Consider the following 16,852-nt stretch of genomic DNA (forward strand, 5'->3'; position numbering starts at 1 on the left):
AATTCCTCCTCATCTCCCTTCTGGAAGAGTGTCTCTCTATTCTGAAGCTGTGTCCCCTGGTCTTACTCTCCCCACAGGAAGCTTCCTCTCCACATCCACTCCATCAAAGCCTTTCACCAGTCAATAGGTTTTAATGAAATCACCTCTTATTCTTCTGAACTCCAGTGAAAACAGGCCCAGAGCAATCAAACACTACTCATGTGACAAGCCTTTCAATCCCAGAATCATTTTCATGAACATCCTCTGAACCGTCTCCAATATCAGCAGATCCCTTCTTAGATAAGGAGCCCAAAACTGCTCACAATACTCTATGTGAGGCCTCACCAGTGCTTTGTAAAGCCTCAACATTACATCCTTGCTTTTATATTCTAGGCTTCTCAAAATGAACACTAAGATTGCATTTCAGCACTGACTTGACCAGCAAATTAACCGTTAGGGAATATTGTACAAGGACTCCCAAGCCCCTTTGCACTTCAGATCTTTGAATTTTCTCCTCATTTAGATAATAGTCTACGTTTTCATTTCTTCTTCCAAGTGCATGACCATACACTTCACAACACTATATTCCATCTGCCATTTCTTTGCCCATTCTCTTAATCTGTCAAAGCCCTGCTGTAGCCTCTCTACTTCCTCAAAACTACCTGCCCCTCCACCTATGTTCATATCGTCCGCAAACTTGGTGACCAAGCCATCAATTCTGTCATCCAAATTACAAACATATATAGACATCTGTTAAGTCTCGTGAGACCATGGATTTGTGCCTTGGAAGGTTTCCAGGGCGCAGGCCTGGGCAAGGTTGTATGGAAGACCGACAGTTGCCCATGCTGCAAGTCTCCCTTCTCCACGCCACTGATGTTGTCCAAGGGAAGGGCACTAGGGCCAATACGGCTTGGCACTGGTGTCGTCACAGAGCAATGTGTGGTTAAGTGCCTTGTTCAAGGACACAAGACGCTGCCTCAGCTGAGGCTCGAACTAGCGACCTTCAGGTTACTAGACCGACACCTTAACCACTTGGCCACGCGCCAGCACATATAATGTAAGAAAAAACAGTCCCAATGCGGACCTCTGCAGAACACTGCCATTCACAACTGTGATTAGGATCTTTTGGCAGTAGATTGAACAAAGCAGCTTGCTTCACTCCTGTGAAATCCTTTGGTTCTACCCTCTAAAAATATTCCACCCAAAGAAAAGCTTCCAGTCCCTGAACCTGCACTCAGCAGAATACCAGACAAAGGGACAGAAAGAGCCAAAAATACTGTATGCACGGATGAGGCTGAGGTAGCCTGCAATTTGACCTTCAATTTCTAATTTGCAATTCCTCAGGCAGATTACACCCTGCATAGAGAGTTTATGCAAACACAGCTTTAATTAGGGCATCTTGGCCCAGCCCACACAAAACCAAACCTTCAATTAAATGCTCGAATTTTGTAACATGATAAACACCCAAAAGAGACAATTATCTCAACACCATGAGTACCGGAGGGTTCGAAATGAAGACTCCCTCTCAAAACCAGACCGGACAACCAGATCCGCTAGCAGCGATTTCACCTGAGTTAGAGGCACCAGATGCAACCACGACGTGCCAAGGGTAGTTATGACACCCATTCTCCACTTCAGATGATTTTTCTTTCAAGTGACAGCAAAAGGATTAGGCAGGGTGCATGCTTATCCAATGTCACTCTTTCTACATTAATCAACAACACTCAGCCGAAGACTGCATCGGTCATACGGAACACAAAATGTAAGCACAAGTTTTCAGATGCTAATATATTTATTACTTCAGATTTTCATTTTTCCCCTGAAATAAAGACAACAAATTACAGAGCCACTAAGTCATGTCAGTGCAGGAAGTATCACTGGAAAGGCAGGTAATAGTGCTGAAGATGAGGTGGCTGGTTTACAAACAGAGGCAATGTGTAGTGAGGAGAGGTTGTTGATAAACCTGATTCTGATACGGGTCTCTATTGTGGACTGAGAGTGGGAAGGGGGCAGGAAGAGGGGAATCATGGTTGGGAAAAGGGGAAGGGAGAGGTGAGGGAGTGGGAAGCACCAGAGAGACATTCTGTAATCAGTGGCCCCCAACCTCCGGGCCGCGGACCTATACATTGCCGCAAAGAATGCAGTGGTGCAGCGGTAGTCAGAATGCACCCACTAAGAAAAAAGCCGAAATAAACAAGCTAATTAATTAGGTGCTGCCCAGCCGGGTGCTGGATGTGCTCCGACTACCGCTGCAACATTGCATTCTTCGCGGCAATGTATCGGTCCGCGGCCCGGAAGTTGGGGACCACTGCTCTGTGATGATCAAAAAACCAATTGTTTGGAATCAAATGACCCTGCCTGGTGTCTCAGGGCTGGGTGTGTCTGCATCTGCACCCCCCCCCCCACCCCTGGCACTCCTCCTCTGCCACCTGCTTCACACCCTTCCCCTGGCGCGCCACCCTCGCCATTCCCAACATCCTTTGCTCCCATCAGATATACAAACTTGCTCTCCACTCCACATTAACAAGTGCAGAACTGCGCAAAAGTCTTAGGCACCCTATAGATATATACATGTGCGTAAAACTTTTGCACAGTACTCTATTACTATGCCAAAAATCAGAACTCAAAATTCCTTTATTATTACATTTTACTTATTATGCAAGATTAAAATTGGACTCATTTCCTAATATTAATGCAAAAAATTCCTTCTTTTCTACTTTAGTTTAAACACTGTACCTTTTAATAAGAACATTTTGAAGCAGACTAGAACTAAATGTAGTCTAAAAAGCACCGAAAAAGTTTGGAACACTTCCTTCCAATATTATTCAAGACTCGGACAAGTCCAAAACATATGAATTAGCGAAACTTCTCCATTGTCACATCTATCACAATGGGGAGATATATCCGAATAAAAACGAGAGAGCTTATCTTTAGTCGTGTGGGCCATATGAACCACTTTAAATTGTAGAAGGGAGTGATGGGCACAAAGCGATGAGGTATTAACCAATTCTAAAATTTCATTCCAAGTATCCTCAGAAACTGTAATCTGTAAATCTTGTTCCCAGAGATTTTTAATTTTGTCTAAAGGAATATTTCTCATTCCCGACAACATACCATAAATATTAGATGGATGCATTAGATGGAAGGGTTTCAAAATTTATTGGTGCTTTTTAAAGTAAATTTTAAACCTAATCCTTTGACTGCCTTATTTGGTATTGTTGGGGGAAATGATATTATTTTGGAGAAACAGGATCTGAATATTTTGGCCTTTATTTCTCTTACAGCCAGGAGGCCATTGTTGCTTAAGTGGAAGGATGCCACGCTGCCTACTCGTACTCATTGGTTAAACGATGTTATGTCATGCTTAAGTTTAAAGAAGATTCGTTGTTCAATTTCTGAACCTAGACAAGATTTTTTTTTAACGTTCTGGGGACCTTTTTTGAATTATTTTCAAAATCTTTGATTTGCTATTAAGCACAGATGTTGGCTAACAATATGTTTTATTATATGATAAGGATTTTTTCCTTTTCTTTTTTTTAACCAAACAGTTGTTTTTTTTTCTGGTAGTGGGTTTAGATTTTTTTTGTATAACAAAAGTATATCTTTTCAATATTATATTTAAATTTAATGTATATGGATATGGGGTTATGAAACTATATTTGTGATTCCAATATATTGTAATCGATATATATATATATATATATATATATATATATATATATATATCTTACTGTACTCTGTATTCTTTTATGTAAGAAATCAATAGAAATATTGAAAAAGAAAGAACTAAATGTAGTCAATGCTATAATATAAAATTTTATTCATTGAGATACAGCATGGAATAGGCTATTCCGGCCCCTCCCAGCAATCCCAGGATTTAATCTTAGTCTAATCACAGGACAATTACAATGACCAATTAACTTACCAACCTGTACGTCTTTGGACTGTGGGAGGAAACTGGAGCACCCGGAGGAAACCCACGCGGTCACGGGAAGAACGCACAAATTCTTTACAGGCAGTTGCAGGAATTGAATCCGGGTCACTGGTACTACAAAGCGTTGTGCTAACCACTACACTACCATGCTGCAAATCAATTTGTTCACAACAAGATGCTATGCTTATCACATTGATAACCTGACAATTTTACTTTAAAAAGTTATGTTGATTGTGGAATAAATAGTGACCAGAACTTTTGAAGCATCTCCCATCTTCTGCAGAGGAGAGCACTTGGGATCTAGAGGGTTAGCCAGGGCTTCAGTTTTATGCCTCAGCTACAAAAATTACACTCTCCAAAGTGTAGTTCCTGTACTGTTCTCTGAAAAACTTCCCAGTGTTTCAAACTAAAAATACTGCTCTTTCAGTAAAGTAATTGACCCCTCTGAGATTAAAGACAACTCATTCCGATAACAGGGCCCATGAACAGTAACTTGTAATCCGTCTCACTGTTCAATAACCTTGTGGCTAAGTAACTTGACTAGTATCTAGACAGAGAGACAAACTAATTTCCAAGTAAATTTGGTAAAGTTAGTAAACCAGGAATTAAAGTTCAAAACTCAAAAGTAAATGTTATTATCAAAGTACATGCATGTCATATACCACCCTGAGATTCATTTTTTTGTTGACATACCCAACAAATCTATACAATAGATTAAGGCCGGTGATGTTGTGGGGATGGAACCGGACTCTCTGACGGTGGTGTCTGAAAAGAGGATGCTGTCCAAGTTGCATGCCATCTTGGACAATGTCTCCCATCCACTACATAATGTACTGGGTGGGCACAGGAGTACATTCAGCCAGAGACTCATTTCACTGAGATGCAACACAGAGCATCATAGGAAGTCATTCCTGCCTGTGGCCATCAAACTTTACAACTCCTCCCTTGGAGGGTCAGACACCCTGAGCCAATAGGCTGGTCCTGGACTTATTTCCTGGCATAATTTACATATTACTATTTAACTATTTATGGTTTTATTACTATTTAATTATTTATGGTGCAACTGTAACAGGATCAATAAAGTATGACTATGACTATGACTACTATGAATAAAATAGTAACTACAACAGAATCAATGAAAGACATCCGACTAGGGAAATTAAAAGGCTTTCCACAATTCTGGTGACAACAAAAATATTGTATTGTCAAAAAAACCCATCAGGTACACTATGTTCTTTAGTGAATGAATCCTCATCAGGACTGCTCCCTTTGTAACTGAAATGAAGTGGACTTTTAAATATCCTCTGAAGTGGTCCTCCTAGCAACATCCATTTCTGAAAGTGAATAAGAAATGCCTCCACTTGTTGGTTTCATCCCCCAACTCCCTTCTTATTTCAGTTGCTCTTCTCCGTACATTTTCCTCAGCTCACTAAAGCCTTTTGCTCCAGCATAGGGATAGACAGACAACAGTTAAGGTAGATCCCAACTGTTATGCTTTGTAATTTCAAAACATTAAATTAATTCAAAGGAAGACACAGGAGTTCCAAGTGCAGGTCGAACTTCGGGTTCACTTTACGTGAGGTGCGCACATATCACATTGTAGCGTGATAACGTATAGAAAGTGTCATTAATTATTTAAACAAACAAGAATATATATATTCTTTATGGTTCCTTAAGGTTGTTATAACCAGAAGTGGTAGTGAGGATAAGCTCCCACTACCTATTAAATGCTCCCAATAGAGGAAGAGCAGAGGATGGCGACGTGACACAGCGCGCGTGGCCATCCGGGGAATGACATCTGTAATCTGTCAAGTAAGGTATCGTGCACAATTCTGATTTGATGGAGACAGACGTGAGAGTACGGAGGAACATCTGGAGAAACTTCTGAAATGCCCGCTTCGCTGCCGCTGCTACTGTGTGGTCCGGAATCTCCGGAGGAGAAGGCCCCGAATCCTCGGCTTTGCTTGTTTCGGCGGCCGGGACGAGGTCGAAGGCGCTCGGCAGAGGATGGCGCTCGGGAGGCAGTGTCGGTGGGGCTGGTCAGAGGCTCGAAGTTTTCGGATGGACGAACTCAAGTGTCAGCTATTGTTGGGTGCTTCCAATGCATCGGCAGTTGTCGGTGCCTGGAGGTTTATGGCAGAGAGTTTCTCCCTTTTGCCGCCTGATATCGGGGACTCGGGAGTCCATCGGGACTTTGAGTTTTTTTTTACCGTGCCCATGGTCTGGTTCTTTATCAAATTATGCTATTGCTTTGCACTGCTGTAACTATATGTTATAATTATGTGGTTCTGTCAATGTCAGTCTTTGGTTTGTCCTGTTTTTCTGTGATATCACTCTGGAGGAACATTGTATCATTTCTTAATGCATGCATGCATTTCTAAATGACAATAAATGAGGACTGAGTGTTCTCATAATCTAACTCAAATAGTCTCTGACAACCAAGTCCAGCTCCTGATCTTCAAGTGTGGCTTTGCTACTAAGCTCGGCGGAACCGTTTCTACTGGCAGCAGAAGGAGCAAAGGCAGGTTACTGGCACCTTAAGACCAGTTGCTTCAGGCAGATGGGGCTTGTCAGCTCATGTAGGAGAAGGAAAACTTTGATCTCAAACTTCCGCTGTCTGGCGGCTATACCCACTCATGGGGAAGACTTCGGGAGTAAACCCCCAAGGAGAAAAAGATCCGGAGCTGGAGTCCTAAGGCTGTCCTACGTTGAGGTCAACGCTGACTGGCGCCAAACTGTACCGGTCTGTGCCGTTCCTTTTGGTTCATCAGATGCATGGAGAGGGGGACCATGCAACACGGACAACTGCTTGCTCCCTGTATTTTACTGCCCTGGCTTGCGTATCTAGACAGCCAGGATGCAACTTCCACTGTCGACCCTGATGATGGAGGCATCATATTTAAATATATTTGAATATGAGGCCTCCATTGGTGGTGTGGGAGGTTGCTGTCACTCTCTCACACACACTTGCTCAAATACAACTTAAATATTCAATACACAGCACCAACCATTCAGTGGTAGAAATAGGGTGTGACAACAATTAGATTAGCCAAACAAAACAGAAAGAAAACCATAACAGGGGCAGGACAGCCCCAGAGGAAAATTGAACTGCTGTTTGCAAATCATAATGAGAGAGCACATAAACTGCTCCAAACCAGGAAGGAAATGTCAAGTCCAATTCAGCTGTCAGGGAACCATACTCCTCAGCCTGTTCATCCACCCAAACAAACCACAAGAATGCAATCGGACAAGTTTTGTTTAAAAGCTATCAGACAGAGCTATCAAAGAGTGTGGCCATTATTTTAGTATGTGACAGGCAGACAGGTCACAACAGTAAATCACAGCATTCACTTGCTCACATGAAAGTTTGATTCTCAGATTCTGTGCTTTCTAAATTGTTTAGGGCGTCATTCCCACTCACGTTCATTGCCGACTCACCTAATTGATCAACATCTTAAATTTTTGACCTTTTGCCCTCTCCCCTACCTCAGTCCAAAGCTCTGCATTTCATCAACCTGGCCTACTGCCCACTCCCTTCCCTTTACCCCACCGCTAGTGGCTCGCCTAAATTCCAGCATTTCCTTTCAGATCTTTAAGCCTCACTGCTTCCCTTTCCTTTCAAATGCTACTTCAGAAATGAGCTTTTGGTCAAATGCCGCAAGGCGCCCTGGTATTTTTTTTTTTGAAATCTAGTTAAGATTTCTGTGAGATACAGTGCAATGCTGTACTATAATAATGTGCCCATACAAGTTATTGGTGTTGTAACAAATATGCAACTCTGCATTGTCCAAATCCTGATCTGAGCCCAGTTCACTGAGAGTATTAAAATAGCAGGAGGCCGCAGCCAGTCGGGTTTGCATATTTTGTGGAAATATGTAAACATATTTATTCAATCTACCAGTAATGTAATAGATAGCTTATTCACAGTGTGGTGAAGTTAAGTGTGCATTTCTGAGAAGCGTCATCTCCTAAATTGTGGGATTGAAGCAGGAAACCCATGTACCTCAGTAGACTGAAAACTCAAGTTTCCATTTGTTCCCATCTCTCAGGTGATCATGGCGATCAATTATATCTTTGCAATTTTGAATTACACCACAGAGGGAATAATCCTCATCACCTCAAACCACCAGCTGAAACACGATAGCATTAAGCACCGATCCAGTCTGGAATTATAACTGAACTAGGAACGAGACCCAGGCTGTTGATGGTCAGAGTGAATTCACCTAATAAATGGGGATTACAGAGCATGGCGCAGGTCAATCTTAAAGAGTGGAGAGTTTATTCTGTGTTCAACTCATGTGAACCCAATTAGGGAAAAAAAAAGTCGTGATTTTTATCACTATTCAAATGAATTTTTGGTCTAAATTGTCAGGAAAATACTTCTTTCTGTTTGTGGCCACCGAGAAATGGGGCCGAGTGCGCCAAAATCCGACTTTATTCAAGAACATCATGAGCAACAGAGAGGAAATGTCCTGTAGTACAGGACATTAGCAAAGCCCTTTCATGTAAACAAAATCTCTACAGACCCGGCTCTGCTGAACGTTACCAAATCACCATGTCCCTGGCTTATCACTTCCAGATTCTGGGACTTCAAGCCCTTTGCTCTCTCAGTTCTCCCAATCCCAGCGATGATCCTGACCCTGCTTATGATCATTCATTACCTCATTAATCGGGATAATCAGAGTTGTTAGTTACTAAAATTCTATCCTCCTAAACCCCTTCCCAAAATTGGCATTTCCAATCTTCACTGGGAAAACCTCTATTTAACTTGAAACACAAGGGATTCTGCAAATTCCGGAAATCCAGAGCAAAGCACACAAAATGCTGAAGGAACTCAGCAGGTCTGGTGGCATATATGAAAGGAAATAAACAGCAGATGTTTCGGGCCAAGACGCTTCAACCCGATACGGTGACCGTTTATTCCTCTCCACAGATGCTGCCTGACCTGCTGAGTTCCTCCAGCGTTTTTGTGGGTGTTGCTCTGTTTAACCATTCCCCCTCTACTCTTCTACTAAGACTGGTTCTACACATGCATCCTGCTATTTCCTGCTACTGTAATATGCTGTACAACAGAGCAAACACCAAAATGTTATTTTATGTCATTCTGTGGAACTCAAATACGTAAACAAAGCACAAGCATCACCTTTAGTCAAAGTCAAACTCTATTTATTTAGAGATATACAGTGGCGTGCAAAATTTTGGGCACCCCTGGTCAAAAGTTCTTGTTACTGTGAATAGCTAAGCGAGTAAAAGATGAACTGATTTCCAAAAAGCATAAAGTTCTTTAATTTTAGGCATAAATTTAATTAAAGGCATAAATTTCTTTAATATCTTAAGAAAACCTTTATTTCCATCTTTTACAGTTTCAAAATAACAAAAAAGGAAAAGGGCCCAAAGCAAAAGTTTGGGCACCCCGCATGGCAGTACTTAGTAACACCCCCTTTGGCAAGTATCACAGCTTGTAAATGCTTTTTGTAGCCAGCTAGGAGTCTTTCAATTCTTGTTTGGGGGATTTTCGCCCATTCTTCCTTGCAAAATGCTTCTACTTCTGTGAGATTCTTGGGCCGTCTTGCATGCACTGCTCTTTTGAGGTCTATCCACAGATTCTTGATGATGTTTGGGTCAGGGGACTGTGAGGGCCATGGCAAAACCTTCAGCTTGCACCTCTTGAGGTAGTCTATTGTGGATTTTGAGGTGTGTTTTGGATCATTATCCTGTTGTAGAAGCCATCCTCTTTTCTATTCAAGTTCTATTCAAAAGTTTCAAAGGAAATCTAAACAAGAATTGAAAGACTCTTAGCTAGCTACAAAAAGCATTTACAAGCTGTGATACTTGCCAAAGGTGGTGTTACTAAGTACTGCCATGCGGGGTGCCCAAACTTTTGCTTCGGGCCCTTTTCCTTTTTTGTTATTTTGAAACTGTAAAAGATGGAAATAAAAAAGTCTTCTTGCTTAAAAAATTAAAGAAATGTGTCATCTTTAACTTTATGCCTTTTGGAAATCAGTTGATCTTTTACTTACTTAGCTATTCATAGTAACAGAAATTTTGACCGGGGTGCCCAAATTTCTGCATGCCATTGTAGTGTGGAACAGACCCTCCCAGCCCAACAAGCTACACCACCCAGCAACCCACATATTTAACACCAGCTAATCACAGGATAATTTGCAACGACCCACTAACCCACTAACATGCATGTCTTTGGACTGAAAGGCTGCGTACGAACGGCGCCGGAAATGAACTCCGAACCCTGGAACTGTTATACTGTTGGGCTACAGTGCCGCTGGGTTTTCCGATGATTTGTTTTCCTTCAATACTTCCAAATTTCCAAAAAGCATTCCACATTGCAACGATCTGTCTTAAGTTTCTCGGCAATGTGCCTGTTTTTCCCCCTTTCCGCCACTGGAAACAGTCTCTCTTTACTCACCGCCAAACTATTCATTATCTTGAATACATCAACTAAATTTCCTCTTAACACTCTGAGAAGAATGACTGCTTCACTCCCCAATCTCTTCACATCATTGAAGGCACTTGTAGCTAGTGAATCATTTCTGCATGCTTTGAGAAGCCTGGCATTCTTCCTCAAGCAAGGTGCCCAGAAGCAAGCACGATGCTGCGGCTGAGGCTAAACGGTGGTTTTAAAAAGTTTAGCACAACTTTGTTTGCATGAGTAAAGAAAGGGAAAGTTTAAGGAAGTGGGTGTTGGATGAATATTTAAGTAATTTCACGGTTTAAAAAACATCTGCAAAGAAAGCATTGAATGATTTTCTTCAAAAAAGACATGTTATAATATGAAATGGTCTACCACAAGCCCACAAACATGCACCAAGGCTATAAGCAACACATACCAAATGCTGGAGGAACTCAACAGGCTAGGCAGCATCTATGGAAAAGAGAAGAGTTGACGTTTCGGGCCAAGACCCTAAACGTCGACTGTACTGTTTTTCCGTAGATGCTGTCTGGCCCGCTGAGTTCCTCCAGCATTTTGTGTGTGTTGCTTGGATTTCCAGCATTTGCTGATTTATTCTCGTTTGTGACCAAGGCTACAAGTCCATAGAACCATAGAAACTACAGCACAGAAACAGGCCCTTTGGCCCTTCTTAGCTGTGCTGAACCATTTTCTGCCTAGTCCCACCGACCTGCACACGGACCATATCCCTCCATACACCTCCCATCCATGTATCTGTCCAATTTATTCTTAAATGTTAAAAAAGAACCCACATTTACCACCTCGTCTGGCAGCTCATTCCATACTCCCACCACTCTCTGTGTGAAGAAGCCCCCCCTAATGTTCCCTTTAAACTTTTCCCCCCTCACCCTTAACCCATGTCCTCTGGTTTTTTTCTCCCCTTGCCTCAGTGGAAAAAGCCTGCTTGCATTCACTCTATCTATACCCATTATAATTTTATATACCTCTATCAAATCTCCCCTCATTCTTCTACGCTCCAGGGAATAAAGTCCTAACCTATTCAACCTTTCTCTGTAACTGAGTTTCTCAAGTCCCGGCAACATCCTTGTAAACCTTCTCTGCACTCTTTCAACCTTATTTATATCCTTCCTGTAATTTGGTAACCAAAACTGAACACAATACTCCAGATTCGGCCTCACCAATGCCTTATACAACCTCATCATAACATTCCAGCTCTTATACTCAATACTTCGATTAATAAAGGCCAATGTACCAAAAGCTCTCTTTACGACCCTATCTACCTGTGACGACACTTTTAGGGAATTTTGTATCTGTATTCCCAGATCCCTCTGTTCCACTGCACTCCTCAGTGCCTTACCATTAACCCTGTATGTTCTACGTTGGTTTGTCCTTCCAACGTGCAATACCTCACACTTGTCAGTATTAAACTCCATCTGCCATTTTTCAGCCCATTTTTCCAGCTGGTCCAAGTCCCTCTGCAGGCTCTGAAAACCTTCCTCACTGTCTACTACACCTCCAATCTTTGTATCATCAGCAAACTTGCTGATCCAAATTACCACATTATCATCCAGATCATTGATATAGATGACAAATAACAAGGGACCCAGCACTGATCCCTGTGGCACACCACTAGTCACAGGCCTCCACTCAGAGAAGCAATTCTCTACCACCACTCTCTGGCTTCTTCCATCGAGCCAATGTCTAATCCAATTTACCACCTCTCCACGTATACCTAGCGACTGAATTTTCCTAACTAACCTTCCATGCAGGACCTTGTCAAAGGCCTTACTGAAGTCCATGTAGACAATATCCACTGCCTTCCCTACATCCACTTTCCTAGTAACCTCCTTGAAAAACTCCAACAGATTGGCCAAACATGACCTACCACGCACAAAGCCATGTTGACTCTCCCTAATAAGCCCCTGTCTATCCAAATGCTTGTAGATTCTGTCTCTTAGTACTCCCTCCAATAACTTACCTACTACTGACTTTAAACTCACCGGCCTATAATTTCCCGGATTACTTTTCGATCCTTTTTTAAACAACGGAACAACATGAGCCACTCTCCAATCCTCCGGCATTTCACCCGTAGACAGCGACATTTTAAATATTTCTGCCACGGCTCCCGCAATTTCAACACTAGTCTCCTTCAAGGTCCGAGGGAACACTCTGTCAGGTCCCGGGAATTTATCCACTTTAATTTTCCTCAAGACAGCAAGCACCTCCTCCTTTTCAATTTGTACAGTTTCCATGGCCTCACTACTTGATTCCCTCAATTCCATAGATTTCATGCCAGCTTCCTTAGTAAATACAGACGCAAAAAACCTATTTAAGATCTCCCCCATTTCCTTTGGTTCCGCACAAAGCCGACCACTCTGATCTTCAAGAGGACCAATTTTATCCCTTACAATCCTTTTGCTCTTAATATACTTGTAAAAGCTCTTTGGATTATCCTTCACTTTGACTGCCAAGGCAACCTCATGTCTTCTTTTTGTCCTCCTGATTTCTTTCTTAAGTATTTTCTTGCATTCTTATACTCCTCAAGCACCTGATTTACCCCGTTTCCTATACATTTCATACAACTCCCTCTTCTTCTTTATCAGAGTTGCCATATCCCTTGAGAACCAAGGTTCCTTATTCCTATTCAATTTGCCTTTAATCCTGACAGGAACATACAAACTCCGCACTCTCAAAATTTCCCCTTTGAAGGTTTCCCACCTACCAATCACATCTTTGCAGAGAACAACCTGTCCCAATCCACGCTTTTTAGATCCTTTCTCATTTCTTCAAATTTGGCCTTCTTCCAGTTCAGAACCTCAACCCTAGGACCAGATCTATCCTTGTCCATGATCAGATTGAAACTAATGGTGTTATGATCACTGGAACCAAAGTGCTCCCCTACACAGACTTCTGTCACTTGCCCTAATTCGTTTCCTAACAGGAGATCCAATATTGCATCCCCTCTAGTTGGTCCCTCTATATACTGATTTAGAAAACTTTCCTGAACACATTTTACAAACGCTAAACCAGTATGGGAGTCCCAATCAATGTATGGAAAATTAAAATCCCCTACCACCACAACTTTATGTTTCCTGCAGTTGTCTGCTATCTCTCTGCAGATTTGCTCTTCCAAGTCTCGTTGACTATTGGGTGGTCTGTAATACAATCCCACTAATGTGGCCATACCTTTCCTGTTTCTCAGCTCCACCCATAAGGACTCAGTAGACAAGCCCTCTAATCTGTCCTGCCTGAGCACTGCTGTAATATTTTCCCTAACAAGCAATGCTACTCCCCCACCTTTCATTCCTCTGCCTCGATCACCTGAAACATCGGAACCCTGGAATATTAAGCTGCCAGTCCTGCCCCTCCTGTAGCCAAGTTTCACTAATTGCTACAACATCATAATTCCACGTGTCAATCCACACCCTCAACTCATCCGCCTTCCCCGCAATACTCCTAGCATTGAAATATATACACCTCAGAAGATTTTTACCACCACTCGCAACCTTTCTATCAGCGGATTTGCTTAAACTTTCAATATCATTTATTTTCACCCCAGCCACACTGTCAGCTCTGGCACTCTGGTTCCCATCCCCCTGCAAATCTAGTTTAAAGCCTCCCCAATAGCACTAACAAACCTCCCTGAAAGGATATTGGTTCTCCTGTGGTTCAAGTGTAACCCGTCTCTCTTGTACAGGTCCCACCTGCCCCAGAAGAGGTCCCAATGATCCTGAAATCTGAAACCCTGCCCCCTACACCTGTTCCTCAGCCACTTGTTCCTCCTCCAGAGCATCCTATTCCTACCCTCACTGGCACCTAGCACAGGTAGCAATCCTGAGATTACCACCCTTGAGATCCTGCTTTTCAACTTCCTACCAAGCTCTCTATACTCACTGTCCAGGACCTCTTCACTCTTCCTTGCTATGTCATTGGTACCGATGTGCACCACGGCTCTGCCTGCCCTTTCCTCTTCCCTCGCTTGACAGTGACCCAATTTCCTGTTCTCTGCTCCTTTGGCGTAACTACCTCCCTGCAGCTACGATCTATAATCTCCTCATTCTCCCAAATGATCCGCAGGTCATCCAGCTCCTGCTCCAGTTCCCTAACGCGGTTTGTCAGGAGCTGCAGCTGGAAGCACTTCTTGCAGGTGTCGTTGTCAGGGACACCGGAGGGTTCCCTGACTTCCCACATCCTGCAAGAGGAGCATTCCAACATCCTGCCTGACATTCTCTCTACGCTAGACAATCTGAACAAAAAACTTACCAGAACCTACCCTGGCCTCTGCCTGTTCTCGCCAAAGCCTGTTTGAGCCCCACTCTGACTCAGTCCACTCCGACGATGGCCGCTGTATATGGTGGTCTGCTTTTTAAACCTTGGCGCGCTTCTACTAAATAACCAATTTTTTAATTTGAAGAATAATTAATATAAATGATCAGGGCCAAAGGCAATGATTAAGAACGGCCAGCTTCGTTAGAAAAGCTGACGACAACACAAAGCTCCCATCCTGGAATCAGGCAGTGCAGGAAGAAATTTGCCTGAATTAACTTCACCCATCCAATTCCCTCAGCAGGGTACTGATGTGTGCCTCAGCTTCAACCTCAAAAGGAGGTGAACTATAGCACTTGAGTGCTGTTCCTACTTATATCGCCCATTCTAAAGAGATTAGCTTCACTTGGCACGTGCACATCAAAGCATTGAGTTGCACCAATGACCAGCACAGTCCGAAGACTGTGCTGGGGGCAGCCTGCAAGTGTTGCCACGCTCCTAGCAGCAACATCGTTATGTCCACAACTCACTAACCCTAATTTATACTAGGAATGTGGGAGGAAACCACAGCACTTGGAGGAAACCCAGCATTCACGGGGAGAACATACAGACTCCTTGCGTACAACAGCAGGACTAGAACCCCAGCAGGTGGCGCTGTAAAGCAACTACGCTAACCGCTTTGCTACCATGCTGCCCGATATCCTCCGATAGCAAAATAGGGCACTAATCTAGTGTGAGGATGAAGCAGCTTTTCTCTGAAGCTTCGGATCTTCCGGTGGTACAGGAACACAGGAACCAGAGGCTCTCAGATTCAACACCCAGTCTGTGTCATTAGCAAGTCTTCATAAGAATATAGTGACGTACCAACCTTATCTTAGTTTAGGAAGTAGCTGTTATGAGTCAAGATCCAAGTGCTGCCCCTAACCAGTCACACTTCAAGATCTGACGGAACGACAGCTCATAAATACACGAGATTCTGCAAATGCTGGAAATCCACACACAGAAATGCTGGAGGAGCTCAACAGAGCGGCCAGCATCTACAGAAAGGAATAAGCGGTCGGTGTTTTGGGCCAAGAACCTTCATCGGGACGGGAATGGAAGGGGGCAGACGCCAGAATAAGGTGGTGAGGGGAGGGGAAGAAGGACAAGCTGACGGGTGAGGGGGAAGGTGGGTGGGGGAGAGAGGGGTTGACACAAGCTGAAAGCTGATAGGTGGAAGAGGCAAGGGCTGAAGGAGGAATCTGATAGGAGAGGACAATGGACCATAGGAGAAATGACAACTCAATCCAGTTGCCGTTAAACTCAAATCTGAAGGTCTTTCATAATCTCAGATTGTTTTAATGTGCTTTACATGGCTTTGAAATGGCGATTTTGCAGCCACTAATCCACTTTTTGTACTCGAGTCTCTGGAGTGGGAGTTCATGACTCAGAGGTGAAAGATTTACTTCAATAAATTTGCCGTGCAGTAGTCACCAGCTTTCGTATTTGCTGTCCATCACAACGGCAGGGGGGGGGGGGGGGGAGTGACGCTGGGAGAAATGCCGCAACGAAAAGCAGGGTGGTCAAACAGCGCCACAACGAGCACAAAGGTGACGACATTTTCAAAAGAAAAATCAACAACTACACTTCTCTGCCAACAGCATTAGAAAATTTAACGATTAAATGGGCTACTGGGAACGGGTTTGCAATTCAACTCTGTGTTTGCTTAGAGCAATGAAGGTGGAATTCTTGTGTGAAAGTACCTCACCAAGAGCAAAACTCCCTCAGTACTTTTCATTTACGGATTGCGTCCTTCACCCGCGACAGTTTTTTTGTATTACTCCCCTAGAGCTACAATATCTTGTGATATACAGGGGTGTGATGCAAGTTTAACTCTCTGTAATATTAGCCTGATAAGTGCATTAAAGCATCAAATGCAAACTTAAATAGAACAAATCCTCTTACCTCATCACTCACAACACGCTGGCGGAACTCAGCAGGTCGGGCAGCATCCGTGGAAATGATCAGTCAACGTTTCGGGCCGGAACCCTTCGTCAGGACTGAAGAGGGAAGGGGCAAGAAACTGATTGTTTCCACGGATGCTGCCCGACCTGCTGAGTTCCTCCAGCGTGTTGTGAGTGTTGCTTTGACCCCAGCATCTGCAGAGTATTTTGTGTTTACGATCCTCTTATCTCATGGTGCCATGTCCAATGCACTCTACGCAACGTCCTGAATCCAGGAAAAATGGTCCGGCCTTTTGGTCCATT

At 43.3% G+C, this 16,852-nt stretch overlaps 1 protein-coding gene across 2 annotated transcripts in view; it reads right to left on the minus strand.

Annotated features, from left to right (window-relative positions):
* slc27a4 (solute carrier family 27 member 4) overlaps positions 1 to 16,852 on the minus strand; it is a 68,728-nt gene that overhangs the window by 28,865 nt on the left and 23,011 nt on the right. The gene's annotated exons all lie outside the window — the stretch shown is intronic.

This window comes from Mobula birostris, chromosome 22 (assembly GCF_030028105.1).
Source record: "Mobula birostris isolate sMobBir1 chromosome 22, sMobBir1.hap1, whole genome shotgun sequence".
In the NCBI taxonomy this organism is placed as follows: Eukaryota; Metazoa; Chordata; class Chondrichthyes; order Myliobatiformes; family Myliobatidae; genus Mobula; species Mobula birostris.